We start from the raw sequence: 13,207 nt of genomic DNA on the forward strand, positions 1-13,207 counted from the left end.
AATTGGATGGTAATGACCTTCGATTATGGTGTTCTCCTTCATAACATCGTTCCTTAAGGTCAGCAGAAAGGGTTAAAAGGTTGAAAATATGTCTGTGGATGAGCTGTGTCTACAACTTTATCAGTCATTCATTCTTTTCTTAGCACCTTGTGTTGTGGTTAATTTAATGAACATCTCAGCACAGAGCCATATGCTGAAACATTAGCTCCCTCTCAGTCCAGAAGAGAACAGGTGTACATGCACACATGCACGTTTATCTGCAAAGAGCTGTTATCACTTAGTATTATGCATGTGTGTGTGTGGTTGTGTTGGTGGGTGCATGCGTGCGTGCATAAGCGAACGCAGACCAGGACTTGTGTACACTCCCATTTTCATAATCTCGTGTCAAAATAATCAGCTCGGGATGTGAACGTCAAAGAGTGACAGAAGTAAGTGTGTGTGTGTGTGTGTGTGTAGTGGATGTCAGTGTGTGAGTGTTTTTGTGTGTATGTGTCTGGATGAGTAATGGAGCCGTTTCCATTCTGGTGGAAACAGAGCTCTAGAGTCTTTTTACACGATCCCACTGAGTTAGGATAAGAACGTTCATGAATGAACCTGAGCGTGTTTACTTTTCACTGTTTGGTAATGAGATTTTCTATGTCTTTAAGCTGACAGTTAAATTCCTTCAAAACTATCCTAAATCCTTTTTTGTTCAGAGTGAGATGGGACACTGCACTGCAAGACACAATGGCATGTATGTACATGTCAAACTAGGTAAGAAAGAGCTGTGCTTTAAGTTGTTTTGGTATTTTTATTTCTGTTTCCTGTGAAGCTTTTGGTAATTTGCTAGTAGCCCCCAAAGTAATTAGAAATGATGAATCTCTTTGTGCAAACATATTAGATCCAATAATCAGACAAACACATTTTTTCCATTGCACATTCTGCATATATTGTTTAGATAATAATTTAGATAATAAAACAATCTGAGATAAAGAGGTTGTTGCAAAGTAAAACACAATCTCAATCCACCACTCTTTGCTAGTAAAATGTGAAATGGCAGCACTGATTATAATAAGACTGAAAGTCAATATTTGGGATGAACATGTGATTATCCCACACAGTTTGAACTCTCTGATGCAGCTTTCTTGTGAATTCATTAAGTAGTCTTCAGAAATAGATCTCCAGGCTTCTCAAAAGACATTTCAAATCTCTTCTTTGGATGTTGCCTGTCTTTTGTTACAATCTCTGTCAGGACGATCCAACACTGCGTCAACAATGTTGATTTTCGGGCACTGTGGAGGCAAATCCATTCCTGATAGTGTTCCACTGTGTGTGTTCCTTTCCAGTGATACTTTCACTGTCCTGGCAGTGTCTTGGGGATCATTGTCATGGCAATGAAGTCTTTGCCAATCACACACTTTCCAGATGGTATTGCATTGTAGATCAAAATCTGACGGTACTTTTCCTCAGTATTCATATTTCTATTACAACACCACTTACTGGCATGCAGCCTGAAACTATGACAGAGCCTCCACTGTGTTTTACAGGTGGCTGTAAACACTGTACTTCTCTCCTGATCTCCTTCGTACAGCTTGCAGCAAAACTTTTAAATTTGGATTCTTTACTCCACAAGAACTGTTAACACTAGTATAAATTGGCACCTCAGCCTTTCATCCCTATTTTCTTCCTTAAGAGCGGCTTTTTGTCAACCACTCTTTCACTTAGACCATTATATTATTAGGTTTCAGTGAACAGTAAACGAATCAGATGGAGAACCAGATGCATTCCTGAGCCAGGTCTTTGTCAGATTTTTTCTTCTGTTTCTTAAGGACATGACTTTCAGATAAAGTTAATCTGCAGACAGTTTTTCTGAGGGAGGGCTGACATTTCTTTTATTCTCCAACTGTCCAATTCCTCAAATTTTTAAGGACACACTCAACATACCAAGTATGTCAATGACTCATTGAGAATCCAGTTATTGGTATGGTTTAGTATTATTATTCTTGAATCATTCATAAGTAGGGATGGGTATCGTTTAGGTTTTATCCGATACTGGTGCCAAACCGGTACTTTTGAAACGGTGCCGGTGCTTAAACGGTGCTCAAACCGGTGCTTAAAGAATGGAGAACACAAACTTTGTCCAAAAACCTCTCATGTTTTTATTTTTAGAAGTCTCTTTTTTTCTGCAAAATGATAACCAAGTTAGCCTATTCTGTTGATACAACATACCTCCTTTGGTTGGAACCGGTGCTTAAACAATGGAAAACACAAACTTTGTCCTAAAACCTCTCATGTTTAGCTGGGTTTTTTTTGGAAAAAGATAACAATGTTTGCCTTTTCTGCAGCTATAGGGCATATATGGTATCACTCTATCAAACAAGAAGACAGCCGCATGTAACTACGACGGTGTTTGCTAATTCACCTTACGTGCATTAATTTAATAACATGGTTAGCCTACTCAACGTAATTTACACACGAACAACATTAAGCTACTCACACAGAGAAGAACGGCTGCTGCTGCCATCATCATCCGTCATCATTTCTGCTACACTGGCAGGGCTAGGACCAGGACTCTACTCTTCAGGTTCTTGGGGGATGTTGCTAACTCCGGGTCCGATAACAGGCACCACACCCGTGCTCGGTGCTCGGTCTTGCAGCAAGCTATCAAATACAGTGTATTTCTCGGCTTTTAAAAAAACGCTATGCGTCGCCAGGTGTTTCATCAGATTCGAGGTTTTACTTCCTTTTCACAGTATCACCTTAAAGCACTTGTTGCAGGCTGCAGCCAGACTTTTGTCCGCTTTGCCTTGGGCATTTTTAATCTGTAGCTCTGCTCTAAAAGAACGTATGTACCTGGGCCCGCCTACTATCCTTGGAAAGGTAAAATGATTGGCTAGAATCCGAAGTGTATGACATCTCAAGAAAAAAAAACGCACCAAAATAAAGCACCGAAATGTGCGCTGCTTTTCGGTCTGGTTACTACCGTTTATATCAGAACCGGTGCCATTATGGCACCGGATACCGGTACCCATCCCTATTCATAGGTCAATGTTAAGTGGTTTGAAAAATAACAAACTATTCATCTGAAAATGGTCAGCTACACACACAAAACACAAAATGAGTGAAAAGCAGCAAAGTAATCATTCACAAAAATTATTTTCCTTCATAAGGTTTGTCAAATATAAGGCCCAGGCACCAGAATTAGGGCAGCAAAGATTAAAATTTGGCCCACTGGAAACTTTCAAAAATTTGAAGGGGTGCATAGATTTCATATATATTTATATATTTGGATCATCATGTAAAATGAGTTTGATAACCAACCTAGGACTTCGAGGAGTCCTCCTGTGTTCCCAACTCCTCATGTTAAGATCATTCATCTGCTTCCTTTAGATATGGTTCTCAGTGAATTAAAATGAATTGAATTGTCTCCATGTGTCTGTATTTTGGTCCATAATTCTTCCCTCTCTAGGGCACAGGGTGCAACATCAGTTTATAGACAGATAATTTTCTGCTTCATGTTAGACGTAGATAAGCAACAAATAGACAGATGGTTGCTCCTTTTAAATATTTAAACAGTTGTTTTCAGTCTGTCTGTCTGTGTGTGTGTGTGTGTGTGTGTGTGTGTGTGTGTGTGTGTGTGTGTGTGTGTGTGTGTGTGTGTGTGTGTCAGATACCATTGTGAGCTTAGGTTTCTATGTAAATTCTTTCGATCATGTCCACAGCTGTTCTCAACATTCCAAGCTAGAGTCTGGTGGACTTCCTGGAGCTCACATGCACATACACACAAACACATTTCTGCATCATGCTACTGTGAACAAAGGTCATCTGTGTTCTTTGATAGCTTTAGTTAAAGTAGTGTTAATGCTATGAATTATTGTAAGTGTGTGCTGCCTTTTGAGCGAGCAGTGAAACACTGAGCGCCTATGCTCTGAGGGATTACAGCCACAGCTAGCACATACAGGACATTATTCAAAACCAGGGGTCAGTAAGGCACTACTTGTTGAGTAGGTTGCCTAGGTGACAAACGATAACGACCTCAAGGAATGCAAGTGTGTTGATAGAGACTAACACAAAGGGGGGGCTGGTGGAGCTGACTCATTTGCAGTCGCTTCTGTTATGAGCAACAAATGTGTGCGCGTATTGGATTGTAGCTGTGAAACTGTCAGTGAGTGCAAGTGTGATGGTTGTAGCATAATGAGTAGCACAAATAGGGACTTTACAAATCAATTTGAAGGCACCCACATCACACCTCACATTTAGTATAAGATTAAAAAAAACGCTTTGTAGCAGCTCTCACACATTTCAGGCAACATGAATACATAAGCTGCAGTTTCCTGCGGGTGGGTTTTTCTTTGAAATGTTACTCAACTCTACAAACTCTTTTGGCTTCTCTGAAAACAAGTTAATCACTATAGGTATCTATTATATAGTATAGTGTCATATCACTGGTTTGCAAATGGTGCTCCAAGGCAAACTGGTATGCCATGAAGCAAGTACAGATAAACTGTGGAATTTGACATTTGACAACGACAGCTGCTTACTATATTACCATATACAAGTAAAGAGGGTCCAAATTTTCTGTTTGTGCCTCCAGATACTCCAGCTTCCTCCCACAGTCCAAAGACATACATGTTAGGTTATCTGATCATTTGATCACTTTTTTGTGCAAAGTAAACCACAAACACCACCTACAGAAAAACAAAGAACTGTCACTAAAGTCTATTAGAAAAGCTACCTGTTTTGGCTTCAGCTGAACAACAGATGCTGCCAGCCTTCGGCCTGAGTACATCATCTGTCAGCAGAGGCTGGGTAAATGCAGCGAACCAAACATTTCTTCCGAGAGAAACCTGCCCTGTTTAAGATTACTAGATCTCAACCAGAGAGAACAAAAATGTTTTTAGATTTTCTGTAAGTGTCTGGTAAAGAGTGGAAACGGATCATATGCATGGATCAACACTGCAGAAAAAATGCAAGTACATGTTGCTACAAATATTTTACCTTGAAAAATAGGTCAGAGGTCCAAAATAACATAATATTCAGAATCCACATATATCATTCCCTTCATGCTGTCAACACAAGTAATGGCAGTAAGAAAACAGATTTTAACATATATTCACCTTCAGATCAATCTGTTGACCTTCAAAGTGAGATCAAAGGTCAAATGTAACATATTTCGTTATACTCTCCTTTCAATATGTTGACAATACACACCACACTTGTAAGAATCAGAGTTTCTAAGTTACAAGGCTTTTTGTAAGTTTTCGACCTTGAAGACCTTTGTGGATGTAAGCCAGATATTAATGGATTGTTAACATAACCCCACTCTAGACCCCGGCAACTTCTTATGAGAATTCATTCTAAACTTTTCAAGCTATTTTATTTAGAATGAAAGAATGATGCAAATGCTACCAAAGATACAAAGATAGATTTGTGTTTGCTCCCATACGTAACAACAGAGTGAATGATGTGCTTGGCTGAATAGCAAAGTTAAATGGTAAGTTGGGGTAGAGTCTTGCTGGTGGTGTCTCTGCTGGGGAGTGACTCTAGGCTACAACTGTGCGACTTGGGGGGGGGGGGGGCTGATGATGCATTACGGACAAGCTTCAGAATGCTATGTTATGGGTGAGTATACTTGGCTCTTGCCTACTCTGGGTCCACTTGCCATCTGTCCAAACTTGGACCTAAATAAATAATGCACAACCTGCTTTCAGCTACTACAAATACAGGTCTTGATGATGTGCTGCTCAAATAGGATGACATCCACAAAAGCTGTTTAATAAATGGTCAAGTTTCAAATTCTTGATAATCCAAACTGGAACCAACCTAGAAAAGCAACAATATTGTTTTCTCCTTCATTCAAAACCAAATGTCCGGAGTATTTTCAAGTCTTGTGTCAGTGAAATTTGACACTGCTTGGAAGAAAGCTCAGTGTTAAAATGTCAAACTTGCACTTATTTACATGATTGGAGGCCTCAAAGTGGCAGCAGCTGGTTGTGAAAGCATGGAAATCCTGGATTTAAGTACATTTCAAATCAAGTAAAATATTATATAGTTGCTAAAATGTAGTGCAATTTGTAGTGCAAGTAACAATCCCTATCCTTAGAGATTTGACTAGTTTAAGGAAAAACTTTCCCAAATATACAAAGGTCTAGAAAACACAGGAAGACAAATTTTAATTAACCAGGAAAGAACGTCTTAATATTCACATTCTCTCCTGTGAAAGTACACACTGCACGCCCTCACTGTGGTAAGAAACCAAACTCCCACACAGGCAGAGAGGTAGGGGGTGAATACTTCCTGCAAGTTCTGCACTACAACAGAACATGTAGCATAAAACAAAGCAGAAACAAACCAGATCCTAAAAATATAAATATGTAATTCATTTATTCAGCCCGAATCTGTCAGATAAGCTGAAACATACATACACAATGTTTTTTCTATTCTGCCTTCACTGGGAAATCCCTTTCCCAGTCGACTTCACCTAATCCATATTTAAGAAAAAAGCCCCCTCTCATAATGTCACCATGAAAGCATTTCGAACACATTCATATGTGAGCAAAGAATGGCTGGATTGGGTTACAAGGATCTAAATCAATGTTGACATTTAGTATAAATAAAAAAGTGTGCTCATAATTGTTCTGAAAGCTTGCTTGGCAAGCATGCACTTATGGTTGCACAACAGTCTGATAAGGGAGAGTAGCTGGGACCAACAATTTTGGCCTCTATTACACTGTACATTTGGAATCACACTCAATTGCTTTAAGCTGCTGAAAAGCAAATAATAATTGAGGCATTTGAACAGCCAAACAAAGTTTGTTACTAATGTATATTATGTTATCCAAACTTTGGTAAACTTACAATTTGTTCCTGAAATCTGTTGATTACCAAGCTGTCACATTATGGTGTGATATTTCAAACATTTTAGTTTCTGATACAGAGAAACACAGTAGGCCAGATTTATTTCAACTCAGTGTTACGACCAAACATGTAATAGACACGATGGTCAACTGTGTCCATTTCATGCTTTGTCTCTCCAAAACATGAACTGGATACATATGCAGAAGTTGCAATACTCACGCAGAAGTTGCATTACCAGCAAGGGGAGATTATATATTTAAAGCCAAGAAGTTGGTTGTGAACAAAAAATACATGAATTGCATTCCAGAGTGCTTAATCATCAGAAACAATTTAATTACTGCTACCAAGTAATTAAACTGAGTCCTTAATCTCCCTCTGCTGTTACTGCAGATTACTCCAACTTAACACTACTTCTGCATACGTGTCCTGCATGCACGCTTTGGAGAGGCAAAGCGTCAAATGGACACGATGGACCAGCATGTGTATTGCACGCTTTGATAAGAGGTTGTCTGTTTTCACCTTGACTACTGGGATGTGGTTTCTACTCCTCTTACCAGATGTACCACCATGAGTCAATCCAGTTCCAGCATGGCCAAAGGTGAAAGTTGAAAGGTGCTTGCCTGCTCATAGGGACATACCAATTTCTTGATAGTTCCTTGCTCTTTGTGCCCGCTTAAACCCCTTTCTATGTATTTTGATTGTATTTGACTGTAAGACCAGAGTCTTTCTTATTTGTTTTATTAGAACGGGGTTGTCAAAACATGAACTCGAACAGGGAAAGTGTTAAAACATGGCTGTATTACAAAAACATGGGAAGACTGTGTTTCTGATATTTTCATTAATTGTGTAATTATGCCAGTCAACTCATATAAATATGTAGATCTTCAGAAAACAGTACAGTACATACCGGACTGTGTGGAGTTCAACATTTTGATTGCGTTTGTGTAATTTTACTGAGTAAAGCAAAATTTGCAATCAGATCTGGATCCAAATGAACTACAGGGCTAGATTTTGTCCCAGTGCCAGGTCCTTAAACATAGCGTATCTGCTTATAAGTCTCCTGGGGCAAAAGAAACAAAACAGATACCACATGAATCAAAATATTCTTTTAATAGCGCTCCAAAAAGTCTGTCCCATCTGCATCCAAGTTTCCATTGTTGCAAAAATTCCCCAGTCCAGAAAACCGGGAAAACATGATGAATCTGTTCTGTTGGAAACCGCATAAGGTTTTAATGTGTTGTCATTTAGTATCACGTACAGCTTGGTATTGAGCTTTTTGGGCCTGTTGTACATGACAGTTGGAATTAATACTGAAGAGATTAAACACACCGACACCTACACATACTGAGTCATCCTACACATCACTGTAGTTCTTGGGAATCAATTTACCACAAATAACCTCTTCGCCTGAATGCACTCCTGTGATCTCAGAGGACAGGTTTGCCTTATCTACAGTCTCCATGGAAATACATTTTTCCTTGTTTTCAGACTCTCTGACTGATAACGGAATTTTAGATATTATACCAGATATTATACTAGATATTACTAATTTTAGATATTATACTAGTGTCATGATCCGAGTGAGCGGTGGCCGTATCTCTGGGGCGGCTATGTTTTCCCGTGATATGCTTGTCTATGGAATTTATGATGTATCCTATTGAATCTAGTAGTGCCAATGATGTTGATCTGCTTGATATGAACCTGTACTGACTCTCGGTGAGTAGTTTATGTTTATCTATACATTTTTCCAGTCGGTTCTTAAACAGTTTTTCAAGAATTTTTGAGAACTGAGGTCGCAAAGAAGCAGGCCTGTAGTTTGTGAAATGGTGTTTGTTGCCAGATTTGTATCGAGGTACAACCTTTGCTATTTTCATTCTGTCTGGAAATAGAACAGTTTGAAATGATACGGATTATAGATGTATGTAAATGGTTTTTAACCACTATCATATCAACATCTTTACAATCCAAGGATTTCTCACTTTTACATTTATTTTTTGTTTAACAATTTCAAAAACTTCTATTTTCATCAACAGCTGTGAGGAACACTAAATAAGGATTTCTGTCTATTGAGGTATCCAGTTTTTCCTCTGCTTTCCCAGGATCAGTGATTGTTCCTGCTAAATTTGGTCCAGCAGTTACAAATTCTATTCTTCATGGTCATTATCAATGAAATACTTAGTTGTTTAGTTGATAGTTGTTTAGTTTAGCCCCCCGTTTTATAACACTGTTCAGTATTTCCCATGTCCTTTTAATATTATTTGTATTATTATCTATTTGCTTGTTATAGTATTCCTTCTTGCCAGTTCTTAGTATATTCATCAACTTATTTGTATGCCTTTTAAATCTAATTTCAGCATCTTCAGTTTTCTTTCTTAAGAAATCTCTGTACTCTGCCGGTAACAACCTCTCTCACTCTTCTGTCACCACTGCTAAACCTACTTCTCCTGTGGTGCAAACCCACTGCTTCAGTGACTCTCTGCCCCAGCACTGTGACAAGCCAGTCACCTGTGTTCACCTGTAGCCCCAGTGTTCCCCACACTGCTTTGTAAAAACTGTGATTAGCCAAATGTCACCCCAGTGATTTCCCACGCAAAATTTTGTGGTATTCCTTGTTTAAAATAGTGTGTAGAATAAAGAATTGTGAATCTGATCGCTATTTGCACATTGGCATCTGGATTTGGGTCTTTCTCTTATGGTGGTCAGAACAAGATGTATTTCTGGAAGTGCTGTAACCAAGTTTAAGAAAGTGATTTCTCAATGCCATGTGCCAACACAATGCAGAACAGCTAACTCAACGCTACTCCCACAGACGTCAATTATCTCATTAATAGTCTTACTGTGGTTCCTCTAAAAAAAAGAGGGCAAAGCAGATAACGTGTAATTTAGACTCATTTAAAAAATCTTTGTTTTATCTGGAAAAGTAGTGTGTTACACCTTTTTTAAGCCACCTGTAAAGCTAGGACTATTTCTCATTAATCAGGAAAAACAGGAACAGCCCCAAGTTTCTCTTCAGAGCTGTGTCGAGCAGAGTATTCATTTAACGTTAACTAGCACTTGACAGATGAAATTTTAACCACTGGAGAAAAAAATATTCACAGCCATCCCACAGATGTGCCATTAAACTCTTTTATTCTTTCAATCTTTCTGAGTTAACTTTAATAAGGTTTTCCTCTAAACCATCAATTTGCCGTTGTCTACAACATGGGGGTAGTTTTTAAAACAGTTAACTAATCATTTGCAGAGGAATGGTTCATTTCAAGTATTTCAGTCAGGCTTTAGGATTTTTTTTGCACAGTACTAAAAGTTACAAATGATCTTCTTATGGCTCTGACAGTGGGCTCATTTCTGTTCTTGTTCTGCTAGATCCCAGTGAAGGACTGGATTTTACTATAGATATTAGTAAACATCATTGTTGTTAAAGGAACTGCTCTACAATAACTGGAAGCATATCTACTTAATATACTTGAATTTGTGCATGTAAATGGGGAGTCTTCCCTGCAGACAAAGGTTAATCAGAGGTCTACAGGCATCTATGCTAGGATCAATACCTTGGACAGTATTATTACCAAACACTGGATACATTTTAATTGCTATGTAGACGACACTCAGCTTTATTTATCCATGAAACCAGATGATATACATCAACTAGTTAAACTATAGGCATGTCTTAAAGACGTGTCTGCACATAATCAAACTTTTTTCCACTCTTGTGTTCTTAGTGTTAGTTGTAGATCTTTTAGAATGAAAAGTCAGGTATATTAATTGATTTGCGTCTAGAATACACACCTTGCTGAGAACCGAGGAAAAAAGAATCTTCCCATTGAACTTTTTTGTGATTTCCTGCCTCTTCGGAGATAAAAGAGGCCACCCAAACACATGAGATATCAATGGAAAGCTCAGAATGTCCTCCATTTAGCACATCAGGATTTAGGGTAGCTAAAATAAGAACAAATGTCCATTACACAGGACATAAATGAATAGTCTGGTTCTCAGGAGGATACAGAGTTAGTATAAATAAAAAGCTTGCCCCAAAGACGTAAAGGCTTGGATGATCTCTAATGTCCTGTTTCTAAATTCAGACCAAACTTAGGTTATTGCACTTGGTCCTAAAAATCTTAAGAATAGTGTGTCTAAACAGGTATTTACTTTAGATACCACTACCTTAGCCCCCAGTAAACACAGAGGAATTTTGGTGTTGTTTTTGACCAGGATATGTCCTTCAGTGTACAGGTCCTACAAATGTGGGACCATCTTCATGTATTTGTGCAGTATCTCTAAAATTAGAAAACATCCTGTCTCAGAGTGATGCTAAAAAGCTAGTTCATGCATTTATTCTTTCTAGTCTAGACTATTGTTATTCTAGATTTTCCATTTAAAAGTCTAGAAAGTGATGGTCTTTTTCTAATATTATTGAGTCTTTACCTTACAATGTAAAGCACCTTGAAGTAAATGTTGTGAAGCTGAAGTGAATTAATTTAAAGTGACATAATAATGCCCACCTACTTGCCAGCAATTAATGATCAATAAAATTCACCACCATCAATCCTTTACCAGTTTATGCATAATGGAATGGGATGTCCGGTGTGGCTGTCAGTGGCCTGTTGGGACTCTGCTCAGGACAAACATGTACTTGCACATGCACTTTATGTGTTCTCAGTGTTTGTTGTAGATTCGTTAGAATGAAAAATCAGATATCTTAATTGATATTTGTCTAGAATATATACAGAGTTAGTATAAATCAAAAGATTGCCCCCCCAAATCCAGAAAGTTTGCTTAATATTGTTTGGGTCTGCATCAAGCCTTTCTATGATTACTTAAACTATGGAAAATATTTAAATTTTTGGAACGAGGTCATAAAGAAAAATTGAGTCCAAAGGTCATATAACATATCTTCTGACTTTTTAGGAAGGAATGCGTAAAACACAAACAACTGCAGGTTTGGAGTAGATACCAATGTCTAAAACACATGAAACAATAGTATAGTGTAATAAACAGCAATACAAGAGAACAGACTGCTGGGCAGAATTCTCATACCAAAATAGGATTCTGGTTAAAAACCCAGAAAATTCCCACTAACTAAAAAAAAGAGAGGAAAAAAATCTATTTTTAGACATTAAGGGAAACTCACTGTATTTGTACCTTCTGCCTATAAAACATATTCTACTATTGCTGTCTCGTGGGATCTCAAAACCAAAGGCTCGCTGGGCCCTGACCTGTGGCTTTAGGAGCAAGACTCTGGAGCACTGGTAGAGAAGAGGGGTCGAGAGGGGGGCTGTGAGACTCTGGAGACTGTAAGGCTCGGTTCCAATGTTGGTAGAGAGCAGCATGTTCAGACTTGCAGCATCAATTGAGCAGACAGATGGGCTCAGCTTCATTACCTCTCTGTCACTGGGCTCAGTGTTTGTGCTGCAAACAGTGCCACACGTCTGTCAGCAAGCTCATCAGTCTCACACACACACACGCACACACACACACACACACACATGCACAGACAGCTCAGTGTTCCGGTATTGCCATAAGAATACATTCATTTTAAAGTTTCATAGTCAGTCAGTTTTGGTTACTTAACTGAAACTATTATTGTGAAGTGTGTGCGTGTGTGCTTTGTGTGTGTGTGTATGTTAATCTTTCATCTAACAGCATGAGTTGGACATACAGACATGCAGTTGTGAAATAATCTCAGAACATCTTCTCAAATATTGTGCTTATAATGAGTTTACAATGCTCATTTGTAGTTCCCTAGTTTTGCTTATGGACTCTAGAAAAGGTCTGCATGGCTCACAGTACCAAATACTCCTTGTTTGTATTATACTGGGCCTTGTTGCAGCTGCTCAGTTCATCCACTGTCTGAAACAAGTTGTTTTAGCTCTCAGCAATGGTTTCAGAACCTGGTGCTCTGAAACCATGCAAGGTGTTACCACCTCCTCCACAGGTTAGAGTGAAGGGTCTAAAAGCAAAGTGTAAACCTACCCACCAAAAAAGAATCTCATCCTTTACTGGAAATGACAACTACACAATCACTTATTTCAAAAAGGTGAGATCATTTGAAGTAACTGAACACGATTTATGTGATGACATGAAATACAGAGTTTGAGTGATACACTATTTGATGACTAGACTCTGTTGAAGCTCCATAGCAGAAGATAGAGACTCCAAAAAGTTATTTTTTTATTGAACTTATGCATAGGTTTCACTTAAGTATACATGCATACACACTCCAGCCCTGATGAGAATGGACAACATAAACATCTGCAACAGAGATTACAACAGGAAGTCTCTGTTTAGTAACTATTACCTACTACCTACTGTGGGTCTTACAGTCGGTTTAGTCTTTTTATAACAGTCAGTGCACAACAGTGTCAGTGCTGTC

This window comes from Pelmatolapia mariae, linkage group LG10_11 (genome assembly GCF_036321145.2).
Source record: "Pelmatolapia mariae isolate MD_Pm_ZW linkage group LG10_11, Pm_UMD_F_2, whole genome shotgun sequence".
Lineage (NCBI taxonomy): Eukaryota > Metazoa > Chordata > Actinopteri > Cichliformes > Cichlidae > Pelmatolapia > Pelmatolapia mariae.